This window comes from Odocoileus virginianus, chromosome 2, assembly GCF_023699985.2.
Source record: "Odocoileus virginianus isolate 20LAN1187 ecotype Illinois chromosome 2, Ovbor_1.2, whole genome shotgun sequence".
Classification (NCBI taxonomy): domain Eukaryota; kingdom Metazoa; phylum Chordata; class Mammalia; order Artiodactyla; family Cervidae; genus Odocoileus; species Odocoileus virginianus.
The window spans coordinates 69,201,228-69,221,249 of NC_069675.1; the positions used below are offsets into that span (position 1 = coordinate 69,201,228).

The 20,022-nt window shown below is 42.4% G+C and overlaps 1 protein-coding gene across 2 annotated transcripts in view; it reads right to left on the bottom strand.

Annotated features, from left to right (window-relative positions):
• The window catches only part of DPYSL5 (dihydropyrimidinase like 5), an 86,009-nt gene that overhangs the window by 58,168 nt on the left and 7,819 nt on the right, over window positions 1-20,022 (bottom strand). The window contains exon 1 of one of the 2 annotated variants that reach the window (XM_020886273.2): window positions 4,833-4,919. The exons of the other annotated variant lie outside the window; for it this stretch is intronic. The gene's annotated coding sequence lies outside the window, so the exon portion shown is untranslated. Of the gene's footprint in view, window positions 1-4,832; window positions 4,920-20,022 lie in introns of those variants that run through there. 2 annotated transcript variants of the gene reach the window in all.

Below are 20,022 nucleotides of genomic sequence, written 5' to 3' on the forward strand. Positions count from 1 at the left end.
TGCAGCTTCTTTTCTTCTTCTGATCAGCACATGGGGAAGAGAAACAGATTAATGAGAGAGCCATCCCTGGAGGGGTGTTTGTGCTTAGCGCATCCTGGGATGATTCTGAAAGGGGATTCTCTTGGCATTGAAAAATGAGACAAATTAAAGGTTCAACACAGCAGAAAAACCAAAAAGGGAAGTTTGAGATGAGTGGGAAACAGCTAAGTGTTTACATTAATAAGTTTGATTTTTTTTAAAAAGTAAATTGCTTTCTATGTAGTAAAGCACTAAACAATTCTTAACTAATCTTAAAGTGCAGTCTAATCTTATAACTAATTCTTAACTGGCTTTATAAACTCTTGAGTAGATTTTAAACAATTTTATAACCTACGTGTAAGGTATTAATATAAAGAATAATGACACAAACCCCAGTGAACTCAGCATCGTCATTACCATTCATCCTGGTACCTCCTTCATCCCAGCTCACATCCCCTTCCTTGGAGGTAACTACTCCTCTAGTGGATTTGTATGAACTAATGACTAACAACAATTAGGTGACAAGTAACAAAAAGAGGACAAGATCACAGATGTTCCCACCCCATGACTACCTCTTCCCATATCCCGCAGTCAAGCTTCACCTACTTCTGACTGCTTCCTTTACCACCTAATTCTCTGCTTGAAGCAGAAATCGGAGAACCTCCACTATGCTAGTAACAAAGGAGTGAGGCATTTTAGGGCTTCCCAGGTGGTTCAGTGGGTAAAGAATATGCTTGCAATGCAGGAGATTCAGGAGAAGTGTGTTCGATCTCTGGGTCAGGAAGATTCCCGGAGGGTATAGCATCCCACTTGAGTATTCCTGCCTAGAAAATTCCATGGACAGAGGAGCCTGGCAGGCTCCAGTCCACGGGGTCACAAAGAGTTGGACATGACTGAAGTGACTGAGCATGCACACATGGGGCATTTTAACATCATCCAAAGGCCCACTGGACCATTCCGCTGAGTTGTCCCAAGGCAGCATCAATCAGTTCAAAACCAACTGCACTGTTCCCATCACCCATCCAGAAATCTGGGACTTCTCCTGGATTCCTCTCCAACCTAGGCCAGTATCAGTGTTCAGAAGGGCTGGTGTGCACCTCAGAGTTTTGTGCAAAATATTTTGAGAGATTCTGGAAGTAGAAGCCAACCATGGGGAGAAGAACTGGGAAAGGTAAAAGGGCAGGTCCTCCATCTCTCATCTGGGGCTCATCAAAGACTAGTGGGGACCTGGAGGCTGGGACCTCCAGGCCTGGACAAGAAGAAGAGCTAGTGAGGCTGAGGGGTAGCACAGGGAGGGCAGAGGCTAGAGTGGTTGTGGCCGATGTTACACCCCCACTCCGAAGACACACTGGATTCTCATCCAGCAGCAACACACTATTTCTGCACCTAATTGGCCAGGCAGGAAGTTGCTAACACCCCAGGGGCTCTATAACCCAAGGGCTGAGCAGGATCTAGGTTCTGGGTAGCAGGTGCCAGCTGGCCCAGGATGTTTGTAACTGGGGACCATGAAGCATCTGCATCTGGAATACTGCCACCACCCTGGTCACCATGTGGTAGAGAAGGTAGCACGGGACAGGTAGGGCAGGACAGGGCAAGACTGCAGGTGAGAGCGCAGCACCAGGGCAGCCTCTTCAGTAAGCAGTCTGTCAAGTGATAGACGTGAATGTGGTGACCGGGGAAGGGCTTGCTCCTGAGAAAGTGTGAACTACCAGCTTAGACCAGGAAGGTGCCATGAGTGGAGCCCAAGGGGCGGGCCTGGCTTATGGGATAGCATATATGAATCCAACAGGGGTGAGTCCTTAACAAGCTAAGATCAAGTAAATGCTTTTAATCCCATGGGTTCATCAGCCCAGCCTGGCCCGGAGGGGTGGGCTTACTGAGCAAGCACCATGAGCAGCATAAGAGGGCAAAAACGAAATTCCAAAGGATTAGCCATGAGAGGGTGGTAAGAAATGGAGCTGCAGGCCACTTGTTCAACGAGATTAGCTATGAGAATCGAGCAGTTGTTAGAAGGCAAAGCCGAGTGCGCATGTAAGTGTGTGCATTGCTGATCCAGGACGGGCTTCTCCGTGTGCCTGCTGTGGGCATCCTGGACTGGCATGACAAGTCTGCATTTGGGCAAAATCCCAGCTCCTTTTAGGCACCCACTGACTCACTGAGGTCAGGAGACTCATATGAGATCCTTGGAGGCTGAACACCAGCAAACACCAGTAAGTATATGTAAAATCTCCCTTCCATGAGCCCAGCTGCTCCAGGACCCTGGAAGAAGGGCAGAGGAAGGGGCGCACACATTGGAGACATGACTTCCTGCCTCCTGATTGAGGCGTTAGCCAGAGAACACCTGGTTCTTCATGACCAGTAGAGTCACCACCGCCACCGCCACCCTCCTGGCTCTGGTCGCCCTTCTCTGGCAGGTTCCTCAGCCCTGCTGTGCTGTCCATGCTCTCGCCAGCTGTCCCCAGTCCCCAGAAATAATTCCATCAGCTCCCGTGGAAGGACAGCAGCTGCAGCTTAAGGGAGTTAGTGGCCCACAGAGTGGCTGCTGCCTAGAACGCCAGCCAAATGGCAGAGAGGGCCAGGTCCATGGCCAGAAGAAGGGGGCAGTGCGTTTCTCACTGAGACCAAGATTCTCAGGCGGCGGAGGGGAGAGACACAAACAGAGGAAAGGAATGAGTTTTCCCAACTATAAAAGCATCACAGACCTGGGCTACCCGATAAAGTCTGCATTTCGTAAAGAAACAGAACAGGAAAATAAAAATGCTTTTCTCTCTTACTAACCACGGCCAATCCACCTGCCAATGCAGGAGATGCAAGAGATGCTGGTTCTAACCCTGGGTGGGGAAGATCCCCTGGAGAAGGGGCTATGTGTGGGGACAACCACAAGGTTTCTTGAGAGCTATAAATACTCTAGTCTTTTACTAGGGTGGGAACTAAGACAATTTAAATTATTCTTTAAACTGTCCATGTAGTATCTGTGCTCTTCTGGATGTATCTCACAAAATATTTAAACATTAAAAAAAAACTGAACTACATGCTAGTACACAAAAATGATATATCAAGCATTATTACAACTGGATGAAAATATACATACAAAAAATAGACCAGATGAAAATAAACAACAAGGTTTGTTATGGGATTATGGGTGATTTTCCCCTTCTAATTTTTCAAATTTTCTATATAATATCATATTAATTTTATAATGAAAAATAAATATGATAATTTAAAACAACAGCCTTCTGTATTGCTTGAAAAAGATTGACATAGGTGAAAAAGCTCCTCTTTTTAGGAAGTCTTGCCATCAACCTGCCACCCTCTGCCACCTAAAGCCTAAAATGACCAGGCTTTAGGACAAACCAGTCTCCTCCTTTATTTTGACTCTTAAGTAGATTCAGAAGGACATACACTTCTTTTCTCTGACTCCTTTAAAGAGGAGTCAGATATTCCATCTTGAACTTAAAGTGTGCTTCCAGCCCTCTCTCCCAAACGCGATGCTTTTACCAGCCACTGAATTACACCACTAGTGCTTCCGCTCAATCAATGAGCTCGCCCCTCCCGTGCCTGCTTCTGCCAGCTGCCTTCTCATGGACTCGACTCATCACCATCATGAGGCAAATGGATATTTCTACCCTGATCCGGAATTCCTGGAGCCTGAGAAGAAAATCTCATCAGTGTTTGTGGACATGAGGGACTAATGGAACCCAGCCTTGCAGAGATGAGCACAGTAGGGTGGGTGAGCCACTGCAAGCTTACCAACTCCTAGCTGGAGACTAGTTCACATGGGTGAAACAGCTGGGCACTTGCGGGAAGCACCGTGCACTAGGCGTGTTGGGCCAAGTGGGCATACTTAGCGGGGTAAAAGAAAGGACTAGGGGTGAACATGACCAACTTCCCCTTGATGGGGGCAGTGATCCCATTAACCTGATTGTGTCCTCATTTCAGAGACCTGTTTAAGGGACCAGCAACTGAGAGTGAGTGGGACACAAATGAAGCCGGGAGGGTATGAAGAAGAGATGGAGTGGGGAATGAGTACAGCAGTGCCACAAGTACCAAACTTGGGTTTGTCCCTCTAGCTGTGTCACTGTGGGCACATCCTTCACTGCTCCAAGCCCCTCTTCCCAGCTGTAAAGTGGCCATCAGCACTACCCCCACACCAGCGCTATTAAGCTCTTTTTGTGCCAGGCTCACACATAATTTCATATAAATCTTACAACAACCCTATGAGGTCATTAAACATTATCATCCCCATTTTATGGTGGAGGAAATTGGGTTGGAATTCAAATGGACTAGACTGGAGCGCCTTGAAAGCAAAGCCTATACCTTATTTTATCCTTCCCAGGGCTCGGGACGCAGAGCGGGATTATTAAATGCCAGTTGAAGGAAAGCAGGAGGATTGGTCATATGAGATAGTGGTGGGAAAGCATTTTACAAGTACGAAGTGTTAGCCACAGGAACCAGCTGCTAGCGATGGCAAGGAAGGGTCTCAAAAGAGAGTTCTGTGATTGCTGTGAGGGTGTTTCGTGCAAGCCTGGGGGCAGAAGAACAAAGCAGGCATTCTTTGGGATGAAAAAAAAGACAAGAGGCAGAAGCAAGCAAGGATGGGCTGGGAATGGCACTTGGGGAACTGCCTTGGGGCTGAGAGGTTAGGCAGGGATGAGGAAGCGGCTTGGAGAGCCAGGGTGTAAAGTCACAGAGTGTAGAGCAAGAGGCTCTAGCTTCTGAATGAGATCTGGGGGCCCTGGAGCCTTCAGAGAAGGATGCCAAATACAGTTGGGGGGTAGAACCATGATGTGGGGGCTGGTCTTCCTGCTTCTTACCTGTCACAGGCTAAATGGAGGCTAGAACAGTGACATTGGTGGTGACTTTGGCATGAGGATGCAGTAGGTTAATTACAAGATGCTCACAGAATAGAAGAGGCAGGAGCAGAGCTCGGGAAGGACCACATGCTGGGTCTCTGGAGGAAAAACAGAGTGGGGACGACAGTAAGAATGGCAGCCTGGGCAAACAGAGGGAGCAGAGAGCTGCGGACAGATGGAGCCCAGCTGTCAGGGCACGCCTGCGCTTTGTGGAAACACAATAATAAACAGTGATTTCAGCCTCTCTCTCTAGGAATCTCTTAGATCAGTCAGAGGATGGCCACTGGCCCAATCACCCAAGGTAAGGAGGTGGAGGAGCCCAGAGTGCGAGTTTGTATTTACTGAGTGCTGATGCTGGCAAAGATTGAAGGCAGAAGGAGAAGAGGGTGACAGAGGATGAGATGGTTGGATGGAATCACTGGTTCAATGGACATGAACTTGGGCAAATTTTGGGAGATGGTGAGGGACAGGGAAGCCTGGCATGCAGCAGTTCACGGGGTTGCGAAGAGTTGGACATGACTTGGTGACTGAACAGCAACAGTAGTACTATGTGTCAGGGGCTGTGAAGGCTCTTAACACAGGGCATTTAATTAAAACAATGTCACACTTGCCCTTGGAGATGATAGGCTACCTCCCTAGACAGACTGGAGGGGATGATTAGTGTAGATGACACCGCTTCATGGAAAGGAATTGGGGTAGGGGTAAATCTACACTGAAAAATACTAGAATCAAAAGGTGTGGGTCACACTAATGGGCTAACAGTGTTATTCACTTGTGTGTTGAACTTTTAGGAGACACGGCAAACAAAACACTCTACACAAACAGTGTCCATTCTACCCACTAAATCTGTTTTTTATCCTCTTTTCTCCAAACCCACCCCGAGTCCAGGCCCTTGTCAGCTACCTGGATAGGACATCACTGTTACCAGGATATTTCTAATTGGTCCCCCAGCCTTCACACTGTTGGTGCACTGAGCTTGCTAAGATGCAAATCACATCACAGGGGCAGGCTTAGCACTTGCTAAATAGTACCGTATTAAGTGCCAGATGCTGAACCCTACCCCCCAATCCCAGAGCTCACAAGTCTGTAGTGAAAAAAAAATTCATAAATGGAAAATTTCAATATGAGTTAAGATGATAGCTGTGTCAGTGCCGGGGAGAGGGGGCAGGAAGCACTTAACACTGCCTGGGATAAAGGACTGCTTCTCAGACGACGTGCCCTTGAGGGGAGTCTGGATAGCTAATTAGGAGTTCACCAGCAAGGTGGGGGAGAAGACAAGCAGGCGTATTCCAAACAGCAGGAGAGAGGTGCATTTGGGATGGTTGATACATGTGATGTATGAGGATGAAGAAGAGGCAAAGCCCGGATCATCCACCGTCTGGTGGGCTATGCCAAGAGGGTGGACTAGGTGCTGAGGGCAGCAGGAAGACTTGCTGATATGGCAAGCAAGGAAGTGACATCATTATATTTGCATTTTACATAAAAAATAAAAGTATAAAATAGAAGAAATACAGAAAGACACTTCTATAAATTTTTGATAGGTTAAGCTTTTCTTAGCATAATTCAAAGCCAGAAACTAAAAACATAAGATTGATATGGATATGACTAAAATAATGAAAAACAGTGTTGCAGCAAAAGATATCATGATAAAGACAAATAAAAGCTGGTTATGTCATGTTTGCAACATATAATCAAGGATACCTATAATACGTAAGAGCATTTATAAATCTTAAGAGAAAGACAAGTATTCTAGTATAAAAAAGTAGGCAAAGGATATGAATAGGTAACCCACAGGAGTGGGGGGAATACAGACAGCTAAAAAGCAGATGATGATTAAAAAATAAATAAATTAAAAAAAAAAAAGCAGATGATGCTAATTTTTATTAATAATCACAGAAATGTGAATTAAAACAATGAAATCATATGTTTCACTTACTATAAATAAGAGAGAACAATGCCCAGAACAGATGAGAAAAGCATGCACTCAGACAGCAGTTCAAATTGGTACAATCTTACCAGAAGGAAATCTGAACATCTATATGAAAACTTGAAATGTGCATTCCACATCCAAAAACTTCTTCTAAGTAAATAATTGGACCATTGCACACAAATGTATTATGTGGGTATTTCATTGCATTGTTTTTATAATAGCAAATATTTTAAAAACAAGTTGAAGGTCTGTCAATATGAGGACTGCTTAAATAAATAACGGCATATTCACACAACAGAAGGCTATGCAGCCATTGCAAAGGACTGTGTAGATCTCTAAACACTGACGGGGGAAGTTGTCTATGATCCAACATTAAGTGAAGAAAAGTAGGCTATAGAACAGGACCATGGTATGTTATTTACTTGTGTATTTATATACAAATGAAATTTCATATATATATATGAAATCTCATAAAATATTCATATATATGTACATAAACTCACACATAATGAGTTTTTTGCATAAAACACTATTAACTGCTGCAGTCTTAGAGAAAAAGAATTGTATCAGGACTCAATCTCTTTGTACTATTTGATTATAAATTTTTTCTTATTATAAATTTAAAAAAAAATAGGTGGAATTGATGATAGCCCTGGTCAAGGGGGCAGTAGCACCGGAGGAAGTCTGTGCCAGGGCAGGCAATCCGTGAGCAAGTCAACGTCTCTTGTACATTTATTCAACTACTCTTCATCAGTACAGTATCTCGTGGCTTATGGGATTGCTCTGCTCAGATGTCTCACTAGCTCTTCAAATTCATCGCATTTAAACTCATCACACTCTTGTTGGCACCTGGCTCCTCTCCCAGTGTCCCCCATTTCAGTGAAAGACACCCCATCTCCCACCCTGGGACCAAGCCAGCATCAGGGGCAGCATCTTCAGGGAGGTGAGCAGATGGGGGCCACCTCCACAGGCAATAGCGAATGGCCCCCTTCTTTCACTCTTTTCACCTGGGCCCCAGACAAGACAGCATCTTTTCAAATGGCTGCAAAATAGGAGCTGAACACCCTTTCTAACCCAGCCCATCTGGCTGCCTTTCTTGAATGAACAGTTGGAGAGAGGGAGTGATGGATTGTTTGGGGTTCAAAAGCTTTTCCTGGTGGCTGAGTCTGAAAAAGTAGAGATACCTTCATTCACTTAAACAAAAAGAGGTAATGAGCTTTTCCTTCAGCCCTTGCTGGGCTATGGAGCACCTGCTGAGTAACTGCCAACAAAAGGGATGAATAAGTCTATATCTCTGAAAGCAAATAAATGGGAGTAATAGAAGTCTGGTTGTCTGCCCATCTAATTCACCCTGAATGCCAGCATTTCCTCTTTTTCTCATTCACCTGCTCCTACTAGAAAAGAGAAGGGATTGGAATGGATGATAGATGCCCAATTACCTTTATAAACACAATTTATTCCCCCCTCTTCCCTTCCCAGAAGGCTTGGCCAGATTCCCTAGGTTCCCGGTCCCTGGCTACCTCTAGGGACTAAAGACTGGAGTTGAACATACTAAGGCACCCAGTTAGGACACCTGGCTCGGGACAAGCCCTGACTGTGTGCACCACCTCTTCTGCTGCTGGAGGTCAGAACCCCAGATTCCACATTAGGTACTCAATGCCCTGTGCCCAGGTCTGGCTTGGTCAAGGGCCTGCTATCTCATTCCCAGTAGGTTGGCACATTCATCCTTCTTGTTGCCTATTACCTTCTCTGGGAGTTGGGGCCCGCTCATCTGCATCTGAGGCCCCTCCACCCGTTGGTACACTCCTGCCACCAACTGCCTCCTCTCACCACCTATGCCCACACTCGAGTCACTGTGCTTTACCTGCTGTTTTCTGCCATGTGCCTGGGTTCCCTGCCAGCGGTGGTAACTAAGCCCGAGGTAACTACTGAGCTCTCGTGCTCCAGAGCACACGTGCCACAACTAGAGTCTGTGTACCACAACAAAGATCCCATGTGCTGCAACTAAGACTCGATGTGGCCAAATAAATAAATAAAAATTTTTTTTTAATGAGCAAAAGGTTTGAAAAGACACATCACAAAGAAGGTACCGATGGCAAATCAGCACATAAAAAGATGTCAACATATTGATTATCAGGGAAGTACAAATTAAAACCATAATGAAATATCATTGCCCATTAAAAAAACCAATAATATGAAGGTTTTTATATTATTTGCAACTCTTTGTGACCCCATGGACTATACAATTCATGAAATTCTCCAGGTCAGAATACTGGAGTGGGTAGCCTTTCCCTTCTCCAGGGGATCTTCCCAACCCAGGGATAGAACCCAGGTCTCCCACATTGCGGGCAGCTTCTTTGTCAGCTGAGCCACCAAGGAAGTCCAAGAATACTGGAGTGGGTAGCCTATCCCTTCTCCAGCGGGTCTTTCTGACCCAGGAATTGAACCGGAGTCTCCCGCATTGCAGGCGGATTCTTTACCAGCTGAGCTACCAGGGAAGCCCATGATGAAATATCATTGCCCATTATAAAGACCAATAATATGAAGGTTAGAATGGATATGGAACAACTGGAGCTCTTGTACATTGCTGGTGGAAATTTAAAATGGTGCAGTTCTTTTGGAAGATATTTTGGCAATTTCTTATAAAGTTAACATAGTGCTCAGCAAACCCACTTTGTAGGTAGTTGCCCAAGAGATATAAAGATACGCGCACACAAAGGCTTATTCTTGTAGTAACTTTTTTCATTATAGCCCCAAACTGGAAACCACCCTAGTGTATACTAGTGTATACTAGGTGAAAACACTACTAATTCCAAATAAAACTAACAACAATAATAAAGAAGCTAACTCCCAGAGAATGGAAGAAAATTCTGAATATAAAGAATTGCTACAACTCTGTAATAAAAAGACATAACCCAGTTTGAAAATGGGGAAAGGATCTGAATCAATATCTCTCCAAAGAAGATACATGAATGGCCAATAAACACATGAACAGATGTTCATTTAGCCATCAGGCTATGCAAATCAAAACTACAGTGCAATACCACTTCACACCCCCTAGAATGATTATAATAAAAAAGACAGATAATAACAAGTGTTGGCAAGGATGTGGAGAGCAATTGGAACCCTCATACACTGCAGTAGAAATGTAAAGTGATACACTGCTTTAGAAAACAATCTGGTGATTCTTCAAAAAGTTACAAAGAATCACCCTACAACCCAGAAACTCCACTCTCAGTTTATACCCAAGAGAAACGAAAAGATATGCCCACACAAAAACTTACACGAGAATGTTTATAGCAGTGTTATTTTCACAAATCCATGCAATGGAACATTATTTAGCAATAAAAAGAGAAGAGATATCAACTCATGATAAAACATGGGTGAACCTTGAAAACATCATGCTTATTGAAAGCAGTACTAACACTGGAGTACATACAGAAGCCACTGGTAATTTATGGGCTGTATGAACACAGGCAATGAGACTAGATTTGAGCAGTGGGCTATCATTTGTGTGCCCAGTCTATAGATTTAGTAGTGTTTCTCAGTCTTGGCACAACTGAAATTTGGGGCTGGTTAATTGTTTGTTGTCGGGACTATCGTGTGCATTGTAGGATATTTAGCAGTACTCTTGGCCTCTACCCACTAATGCCAGTGGTACCTGCACAACTGTGACAACTAAAAATGTCTCCAGACACTGCCATATGGCCTCTAAAGGGGCAAAGTCTCCCATAGTAGTGAGTGAGTGAGTGAGTGAGTGTGTAAGTCACTCAGTCATGTCCGACTCTTTGTGACTCCATGGACTGCCCCCTGCTTGGCTCCTCTGTCCATAGAATTCTCCAGGCAAGAATACTGGAGTGGGTTGCCATTTCCTTCTTTACTCCCATGGTAGAGAAACACAGATCTACAATGATAGCACATCACTGGTTGGGGAGGAGAGGGGAAGGGGATTGAACAGAAAGAGGCACAAGGGTTGCCTGGAGGACCAGTGACTAGACTCCTTGCTTCCAACGCAGGGGGCATGGGTTCAATCCCTGGTGCGGAACTAAGAGCCCACATGCCATGCAGTATGGCTTAAAAAGTGTGTATATATACATATATATATATAAAAGAGGCATAAGGAAACTTTGGGTGGTAATGGAAATATTCCATATTTCAATTGTAGTAGTGATTACTCAGGTACATAAATATGTCTTAAATGAACGTTAAAAATGGTTGTGTCCATTGCATATAAATTACACCTCAGCAAAGTTAACCTAAAAGCAACAAAACACATTAAAAAAGAGAACTGCTAAAGGGAACTCAGAAAAAGAAGAGATGTAATTTAGTAGGAAGTATATTTAATGCCAAGCTTCCTGGCAGTTCAAGTAAATGGGGAAATGGTTTGGGAGGGAAGGTGAAAACTCTTCTTATTATTGAATAAATGGGCAGTTCTGATTCACCCACCAGGAAAGACACTTTGAATCCCCAATAATTTCTTGCTCCCCTCTATCTAATGGAACAGTCAAAAGAAGGCTTCAGTCAGAATGTTTTAGAGAAAGTAGTCCTGTTCTCTATGTAGATAATTCTAGAAGGAACTTATTGGGGATTACTCTGAGGAAAATAAACATAGATGTATTTGACTGTAGTTTTGCAGAAGGTGCAGAAATGTTTTCCCAATGGCCATTTTTAATATAGAGCAAACATCAATAAAAGGCTGGGGAAATTCTATTAAATTTTAACTTAGCAATGACATTTCTTTGAAGGTTAAAGTGATATAGTCCAATTATAAATTTACATCTGATGCTCTGACTTACACTAAAAGAGAATACAAATATATATTGGACATCCTCCAACTGATAATGGTAAGGAAGATGTCTAAATATTGCTCTTCCAGTTAGGTCATCCCATCCCCAGCCGTCCTTAAACAAAGTTCATGCTCCCCACCTCCCTCCCCTCAGCTTATTGTTCCAAAATTAAGGAACATTATCCTCGTGGCTCAGATGGTAAAGAATCTGCCTGCAATGTGGGAGACCTGGGTTCAATCCCTGAGTTGGGAAGATCCCCTGGAGGAGGGGATGGAAACCCACTTCATTATTCCTGCCTGGAGAATCCCACAGACAAAGGAGCCTGGTGGTCTATAATCCATAGAGTTGAAGAGTCGGACATGGCTGAGTGACGAACACACACATAGATTACAATCAGGAAAAAAGCAGGGATGCCTTCTTTGACCACAAATTATTGAATGATGTTTGCAGTTTCCTAAAAAATGCAAATAAGATAATTAAACCCTCAAGATAAACATGGAAAAAGAGGTAAGCTGTGCTATGATTGTATACCTAGAATCATACAATCTATGTGGTACCCAGGTGGCGCTAGTGGTAAAGAATCTGCCTGCCAATGCACAGGACTTTAGAGATGTAGGTTCAAAAAAAAAAAAAAAAAAAAAGAGATGCAGGTTCAGTCCCTGGGTTGGGAAGATCCTCTTGAGAAGGAAATGGCAACCCACTCCAGTATTCTTGCCTGGAGAATCCCATGGACAGAGGAGCTTGGAGAGTTACAGTCCATAGGGTCACAAAGAGTCAGACACGACTGATGTGACTTCACACACATACTATGATTGTATACCTAGAAAGCCTAAGAAAATTGGTAAGATAACCAATTACAAGGTAAATATAATAAAAGTAAAATATTTCCTATGCTAGTAGCCAGCCAGCTAGAAATAGAAATAAGAAGAAATGTTGTGTTCACAGTAGTGAAAAACATTGGAAAACACTTAAGCATAAAAAAAAAACACTGAGAATAGTTGAGAAAAGGCAAATCTAAATATAAAGTATTTTATTTGTTTGTATTTATTTTGTTCAGAGGCTGCCCAGTGTTGAGGGTGGGAAAGGGAGTAAATACAGATGGGCATGAATTTTTGGGGGGTGATAGAAATTTTCTAAAATTAAATTTCCTGATGGTGGCGTAACTCTTTAAATACACTAATAATCAGTGAATTGTACACTTAAAATCCGTGAATTTTATTGTATGCAAGTTATATCTCGATACAAATTCACACAAAAAGAGATCAAGAATAAAAAAAACTAAGGCACAGACTCCTATCGAACTTCTCAAAGTACATAAAATAGGATCTAAACAAAATGAAACAAATATATTCTCAGACAGGAAAATCTATTACAAAATGTCAATTCTCCACAAAATGATAGATATATGTAGCAACATTCCTATTAGAATTCCTAAAAGGTTTATTTTGAAATGGATAATGGAATTGAGTAGAGTCAAAAAATTGTGAAAAGAAACACTATGGGCTAGATAAAGGACTTCACTGGAATAATAAAAGATACTATATGAAATTACTATAATTAAAGCTGTATGGTATCAGCATATGATGAGACAGATAAATGGAACAGAGTAAGGTGCTTGGTAGCAGGTTTCAATTAAATCCAACAAAAGAGATATTTCATTTCAGCAGGGGGAAAATGATTTACTTGATAATAGATGGTGCTGGCATCATTGGCTATTTGTCTGGAAGAAAATTAAGCAGGCTCCCTTACCTTACAGTGTATATCCAAATCTGTAATCCATCTGGTTTTAATTTAAATGTAAAATATTAAGCAATTAAAAATATTAGAAGGAAGTCCAGGAAAATACATGTACAACCCAGTAGCAGGGGAGACCTTTTACATCAATCTAGAAACCAAGAAGCCATAAAAGTCAATTTCTGACTTTATAAAAATTTTTAAATGTGATATTACAGAAAATGATAATTTGATATAAAAATGATATAGAAATAAAGTCAATAAGCAGTAAATAGCCTGAGAAAACATGTGGAATGCATATGACAGCTATAAGTCTTACAAATTGATAAGCAAAATACAATCAAGAGAAAGATAGCCATAGGACATGGATAAGTAACATAGAAGAGCAAATCTAAATGACAAACAACATATAAAAAGATGTTCAACCTCACCAGTAATCAAGGAGATGTAAATAAAAGCCACAATAAGGCATCATTTCACATTCATTAGAACTGGCAAAAAATCCAGGGTGATACCTGCTGTTGGCAGGACTTGGGGGCAGAGGGTGCAGGCTGGGAGAGCTTGGACAGACATTGTTGATAGAAATGTAAAATTATTACATTCTTTTGGGAAATAGTCTGAAAGCCTCTATTAAAGTTTTAAAAAGATCTCTGACTCGGCAACTTCACTCACAGGGCTCCATCCATAGAAATAAAAGCACAAGAACGCAAGGAGACATGTACAGAAAGTCCACTGCAGCATGGCTGGTAGGGTGAAACTAGAAAACTGGAAACAAATTGAATACCCACCAATGCGGAATGGAGGGAAAATCTGTGGTACTCTCCAAAGGAAAACTGTGTCTCTACACACTTCTGACACTGAACACCGGAAGTTAGAGCAGGCTCCCCAGGTTAAGGGCTCAGTCCCATCAGACTGTCTCCAACTGCAGACGCCAGTCACCTGGGTTGTCACCTGCACTTCCGACCATCCAGATATGAATCTGGGGTTCCCACAATGCCCTCCTCAAGCTTGTTAATTCACCAGAACAGCTCACAAACCTCAGAGAAACACTTAACTTACAACAAAGTATTCTTGCCTGGAGAATCTCCATGGACAAAGGAGCCTTTAGGGCTGCAGGCCCATGAGGTCACAAAGAATCAGACACGACTTAGTGACTAACCACAGCACAACAGAGCACTGGTATAAGTTAGGAACAGTCAAATGCAAGACACGCACAGGGCCAGATCTGGGGGTGGGACTTGGAGCTCCCATACCCTCACTGGTGTACTACCCTCCCAACACCTCAATGCATTCAGCGATAAGGAAGTTCTCTAAACTCTAGGTTTTTATGGAGGTTCCATTACAAACGCACCAGTGAATAAATCATTGGGTATTGGTGATTAACTCAATTTCTAGCTCCTTTTCCTCTCCCTGGAAGTGGGATGAGGGCTGAGGGGTGGGACTGAAAGTTCCAGCTATCAATCACCTATTGGTTCCCTTGACAACCAGAGCCCAGCCTCAGAGTTACCTTATTAGCATAAACTCAGGTAAGGTTGAAAGGGGCTTATTATGAATAACAAGACACTCCTCTCACCCCAATCACTCAGAAAATTAAGAGTTTTATGAACTCTGTGCCAACTAGGAATGACAACCAAATATTCTTACTATATCACAATATCATATTATCCATGCCATAGAATATCATGCAGTTTTTAAAGTTAGATCTGTACCAATTGGCTTAAAGGTTCTTCCAAGATGTAATAAGACAAGTTGTATAGATGATATATTTTACCAATAAAAATTATGTATCCATGATATCTACACATAAACATAAACATAAAAGGATCCTCTTGCAAAATGAACAAAGGTGAAAAATACCTAGGTATATTATATTAATATGGGCTTCCCGGATGGCACTAGTGGTAAAGAACTTGCCTGCCACTGCAGAAGACCTAAGTCGGGGTTTGATCCCTGGTTCGGGAAGATCCCCTGGAGAAGGAAATGGCAACCTGCTTCAGTATTCTTTCCTGGAGAATCCCATGGACAGAGGAGCCTGGTGGGCTATAGTCCATAGGGTTACAAAGATTGGACATGACTGAAATGACTTAGCACACAGGCATGCATGTTTATACACAGTAATGTATAAGGAATGAAACATGAGTGAGGGTGAGGAGGTGGTATTTAGTTGGAGAAGAGGAAGAGAGAGGAAATGGGAGAGGGGAGAGTCTAATTTTTAAAAAAGAAAGGAAAAAATGTCAACAATTAAAACTGAAAAGGGACTTCCCTGGTGGCCCAGTGGTTAAGAACCCGCCTTCCAATGCAGGGGGCGTGGGTTCAATCCTTGGTCTGGTAACTAAGATTCTACGTGTGGTGGGGGAGGGAGGCGTGGGGCGGTGGGGTGGCAGGGAGCAAAGACTCAGAAAGATAATGATAAAAAAGCAGTGGGTTCATAGGAGGTAAAACGGGTGAAGAAAACATGAACTAGAAACAGGGATACAGGAGAGCTGTGAATTATTTTTCTATGCTGTTTAAAAATTATCATAAACATAGTGGTTTAAAACAACGCCTATTTATTACCTCACTTTCTGTGGGTCAGGAGTCCTAAGTTCTCGGCTTAGAGCCTCACAGGCTACAGTTACGGTGTTGGACAGGCTGTGCTCTCATCTGGAGGCCTGCCGGGGAAGAACTCAATTGCAAGCTCACTCAGGTTGACAGAATTAATTTCCTTATGGACACAGGCTTCTAGCTAGAGGCCGCTCAGTTCCCAGAGGCTACATAATTTTTGCCAAGCGGGCCTTCCCAGCACAGCCACTTACTCATTAAGTCACGTCTCTAGAGCAAGTCTGCTCACAAGATGGGGTCTTAAATCATGTAACAGTCATGGCATGATATCCCCATCATGTTGACTGTGTTCTCTTGGTTAAAAGCAAGTCACAGGAAGAGACCACACCAAGGTGTGAATTCAGGAGTCTGCCTTTATGGTCCTTACAGAGAAAACATGACCACAGGTAACCAGAATGCAAAGCAGAATGAAACGAACAGTCTACACAAGGGAACTAATTCTGTAGGAGGATCCAGTGGTCTCTTAGCCTGTCACTGGAGACCAAAGAGTATCAGAAACTGTCTGCACTGACACAGCTCACTGGACTTAAATTGCCCTGGAGGTTCTTCCTCTGTGAAATGATTAAGTGTTGTCTATGGTTCTTTTTAGCCCTAATACCCTATGCTGACACCTGGCCCACTGTGGTGGTGGTGTTTTTTAGTCTCTAAGTTGCGCCTGACTTTTTCACAACCCCATGGACTGTAGGCCACCAGGTTCTTTCTGTTTCATGGGATTTTCCACACAAGAATACTGGAGTGGGTTGCCACACCCTCCTCCAGGGAATTTTCCCCACCCAGGGATCGAACCTTTGACTCCTGCATTGGCAGGCACGTTCTTTACCAGGGAAGCCCATATGTATATATTTTACATGTGTGTTAGTCGCTCAGTCATGTCCGACTCTTTGCGACCCCACGGACTGTAGCCTGCCAGGCTTCTCTGTCCATGGAATTCTCCAGGCAAGAATACTGGAGTAGATTGCCATTCCCTTCTCCAGAGGAAATTCCCAACCCAGGGATCGAACCCTGGTCTCCTGCATTGCAGGCAGATTCTTTACTGTTTGAGCTACAGGGAAGTCCATATATACATACATTTTACACAGAGAGCAACATGCATTTAATATTGGTCTGCCTGCTTTCTTCCTATTCAGTGATACGTACTAGAAGTTGTTCTTTATCAGATCAGAAATTATCTGCCTTGGAACTTTCCTGGTAGTCCACTGGTTCAAATTCTGCCTTTCCAATACAGGGGACATGGGTCTGATCCCTGGTCAGGGAACGAAGATCCCACATATGGAGGGGCAAAAAATTTCTTTTTTTTGGATCATGGGTGGATCATGACGTATTTAACTAGCTCTCCAATTTTGAGAATTTAGGTTGGGTCTAAGTTATTTTTTGCTAGTACTAATAATGCTGCAACAATATCCTTTCCTGTATTTCACTGTGCACATATGCTTATACATTTTTAGGATAAATTCCCAGAAGTGGTATTGCTGTGTTAAAGGGTGTAAGCAGTTTTCGTTTTGATAGATGGTGCTGCAAGTCTGCTAGTTCGAGCAAGGAAGGAATTACGATGGTCTCGGCAGCAGCACAGGATGGCTGGCACAGAACATCTGAGCTGCCAGATAGAGTCTAGTCTCCACCTCCTCACTGAACAGAGGAGGGAACTGAGCCTTTGTGGCTGAACTTCTCAGGTGCTCTCTATTCCCTCTGCACCAGCTATCATGTTGTCCAGCCTGTTCACTTGACAAGCATGTACTTTGACAATATTGTTATATATCTTTATGTATCTAAAAGCACCTAACTCGAGCATCCGGAGAATACATTAGTTCCACTTACTGAGTACTTACGATGTGACCCCCAGGCTCCCTGCATATTTTCCCCTGAGTCCTCCTCATAAACCTATGATCTTTAAATCACAAAGTAACCAAGGCTTGGGAAGATCAGGTGACTTTGTCTAAAGTCTCTCGTGTCTAGAAAGTAGCAGTCAGGATTCAAACTCCACCTCTCTCCCATGTGCAAGCTCCTTCCTGGAAATTGCATTGTTCCTTGCAGGCACTACGAAAATACATGAGAGGAAGTTTGAGCCCATCTCCAATAACAGCTCAGTGCAATTTAAGTTCAGTTACTGGGTTGTGAGTAAACCTCATACTTGCCAGGCTGTTCATTTCTGGATCTTGGCTATTTGCACTCTACTGGCAGATATTTAGAATTTAACAAAGTATTGGATGCCTCTCACAACTGTTTCATCTCTTCCCAACTTGGTGACCATTTGATTTCTTCCACAATGGCCAACTTTTGGTGCTATCTGCTATTAAAAGATAATACAATTTTATAGAATTTATTAGTAAAATTGGCTTTACTTGGAGTCCTTTGTCTTCCAAATTATTATTACAGGTACTGTTTGTAAAATGATTGATTGATTACCTCTACATTTACACACATTCTTACATTATTCCTACCTTTACACAAATTCTTTGGTAAACAACTTGCCAGCTAAGACTAATTAGAAGGCATTCTCTGATCAGGGAATTCTGTGACATGTATTATCCATTTCAAGGAATTAACATGCATTTATGCATTTCTCCTCATGTGAAAACTATCTGGTATTATGACTAAAATTGCATTTCCCACACCACTCCTTTTTTTTTTTAAAGGGAATCTTGATTCTCAAAAACATATTATCAGCTGGGTAATAAAAAATCATGTATGTGATGTTCACAATGATGTAAACACTACCTAAAAATTTAAAAATCGACCATAATCTAAATATTCATAAGTAAACACTCAAATATAGCCCATTTCAATGAAACAATAGGCAGTCATTGAAAGTTTACATTTCTAAATTAGGCAGAGACACAGAAAAGTTTTTTTCTCATGTCAAATGAAAGAACAAAATACAGTATCCACAATAGTGGATTCATGTTGTGGTTACAACTCTGTAAAAATTATGTTGAGTATATGGATGAGAGTTGGATGAAACAAGCAAACATTTCACTAGCTGTACCAGCAAAATGGTCTATAAGTGGTTTTATAACTGATTAAATATTGGAGGAGTATACATTTTAAAGTGTGAAACTAAATCCTATATTAAAAGAGATTTGAAAATATCCATGTCTTTAAGGGACTTAGAGATTAAGCAGTAAATCTATATTTAAAGCAGTGGATAAATCTGATCTCACTCGCTTGTATGAGGACCAATCAAACATGGCAGGCAGGCTACATGGCAAGAGAAAATTCTTTTTCAGGAACAACTTGGGCTATGAATGAGTGTCATAAAAAACCAGGCAAGTTAGGGGTTCATGACCACCTTGTCACACTCCTTTGCTGGCAAAGGTTTCTTACCACCATCCTCTAATTGTACCTAAACTACTGCCCTTGATCTGCATTGGCCACATTTATCATTGCCATCTCTCCTGAGCCAACAGTGAAGACCAGCTATGGAGAAGAGATGGATTTGCCTATATCCACAATCTGGAGGCTACTGTTCATGTCTTCCATTATAATCCTATTGTAAAAATAATGTGCATTGGGAACTATATTCAATATTTTTTAATAACCCATAAAGGAAAAGAATCTGAAAAAGAATATATATGTATGTTCTATATATATATATATATTCAAATAGAGATCTATCAGAATCACTTTACTGTATAACTAAACTAGCACAGCATTGTAAATGAACTATCCTTGAATTAAAAAGAGAGAAAAAAGTAAATAAATAAGATTAGTGAAAAGTGAAAGTGTTAGTTGCTTAGCTGTATTTGACTCTATGCAACCCCATGGACTGTAGCCTGCCAGGCTCCTCTATCCATGAAATTCTCCCTGCAGGAACACTGGAATGGATAGCCATTCCCTTCTCCAGAGGATCTCCCCAACCCAGGGATCCAATCCAGGTCTCCTGCATTGCAGGAAGATTCTTTTACCACCTGAGTCACCAGAGAAACCCTAAGTAAGATTAACATCCCCCTTCCCCAAATTGTGCAGTTTAAGTCTTTTTTAAAAACCCACAAAAATGGGATATATGCTATAATTCTTATTTCCAAGTAAGAAATCTGAACTTTCTCCCTGCATACCTAGAGCCTGTGCTCTGCAACAAGAGAAGCCACCACAATGAGAAGCC